The sequence below is a fragment of the Octopus sinensis genome, linkage group LG6 (assembly GCF_006345805.1).
Source record: "Octopus sinensis linkage group LG6, ASM634580v1, whole genome shotgun sequence".
Taxonomy (NCBI): domain Eukaryota; kingdom Metazoa; phylum Mollusca; class Cephalopoda; order Octopoda; family Octopodidae; genus Octopus; species Octopus sinensis.
The window spans coordinates 111,996,730-111,998,505 of NC_043002.1; the positions used below are offsets into that span (position 1 = coordinate 111,996,730).

A 1,776-nucleotide genomic window follows, 5' to 3' on the forward strand; every position below is an offset into this window, starting at 1 on the left:
AATGCTCAGCCATTTGCACGTTAATTTCACGAGCAAGCTGTTCCGTTGATCGTATCAGCTGGGACCCTCGTCGTCGTAACCGGCGGAGTCTTTAAGCTATTGTATAGTGTACTGGTTTTCGCTGGGGACCGACATGAGTTCGACCTGAGCCAATCGCACCGACTGAGAGGGCTCCTTCAACATGGATGTGTGAATATATGTGTTTATGCAAGCGTATGAATGAGTGATTGTTTCCTTTGAAGTATATATATTTTTTTTTCTAGTTTCATCTCAGAGCTGCGGCCATGCTGATGCACCGCCGTTAATGTGCTATGCTTACTGCACCTAGGTTTCCCAAGCGGTCACCCATCTAAGTACTGACTAGGCTTGACGTTGCTTAACTTCGGTGATCAGACGAGAACCGGTGCTTTCAACGTGATGTAGGCACAAGGCCCGAAATTTTGGGGGAGGTGGTCAGTCAATTAGATCGACCTCAGTACGCAACTAATACTTAATTTATCGACCCTGAAAGGATGAAAGCCAAAATCGACCTCGGCGGAATTTGAACTCAGAAAAGACCCATTTGGGTCATGAATAACCATGGAATTGCACTTATAAAGTTACTCTCTTAGGCACAAGTCAGGGTGAGATTGTTTATGGAAGACTAACAGTCGCCCATGCATACCCCTCTCCATGTCACTAATATTGTCCAAGGGAAAGGCAAAAGCCAATACAGCTTGGCACTAGTGACATCGCAATTCATTTCTACAGCTGGGTGAACTTGAACAACATGAAATAAAGTGTCTTGCTCAAGAACACAACACACAGCCCGGTCCAGGAATCGAACTCACTACCTCACGATTGTGAGCCCGATGCTCTAACCACACACCTGTGTGTGTAAATGTGTGTGTGTATAGGTATCACCTTATGTAGTGCACCTTGTACTGTCGTTTACAGATTGGTTGTATATTCATACATATAAACATGTAATAGGCGGTGAGCTGGCAGAAACGTTAGCGCGCCGGGCGAAATGAGTAGCCGTATTTCATCTGTCGTTACGTTCCGAGTTCAAATTCCGCCGAGGTCGACTTTGCCTTTCATCCTTTCGGGGTCGATAAATTAAGTACCAGTTACGCACTGGGGTTTGATGTAATCGACTTAATCCGTTTGTCGGTCCTTGTTTGTCCCCTCTGTGTTTAGCTCCTTGTGGGTAGTAAAGAAATATATAAATATGTAACCTCATTCGTGTATTGGAATGCTGGACACTCACTTTGTCCTTATGACAAATTCAAAGATCATTATTTTATCCATTATTATTATTTTGCTATTTTCCTTCTTCCCCCACAATTAATGCTTCTTATCTACCATTCCTTATCTACCATTCCTTCACATCTTCCTATTTCCTTTTCTAGCTTTCTATCACTAAGTATATTTCGCCTTTGTCAACTTATCATTGCTGTTGTTAATGCTTTCGTTGTTACAGCTGTTGTTGCTGCTGCCATAGCCGCTTTTATTGTTGTAGTTTTTGCCGTTGTTAATCCCGTAAATCCTCAGCTAGTCAGCCCTGTAAGTCGATACATGCGAGGATGAAGGGATAGAAAGAAACATTCCACAGTTACCACTTAACCACTCGACTACTAAGAAATACCACTGACATCTAAACCAACACTATCATCACTCCCATCTGACTTTACGTCAGCATCATCCTCATGAGAAAATGCTTTACAGAGGAGAAAGAATAATAAACTAGAAACGGTCGAACACAAAACGCAAAACTCTTACGTTGACTGCAATCTA

General features: G+C 42.7%; 1 pseudogene; it reads right to left on the reverse strand.

Annotated features, from left to right (window-relative positions):
- Positions 1 to 312: 312 nt before the first annotated feature.
- LOC115213617 lies at positions 313 to 431 on the reverse strand (annotated as a pseudogene).
- Between the last annotated feature and the right edge of the window lie 1,345 nt (positions 432 to 1,776).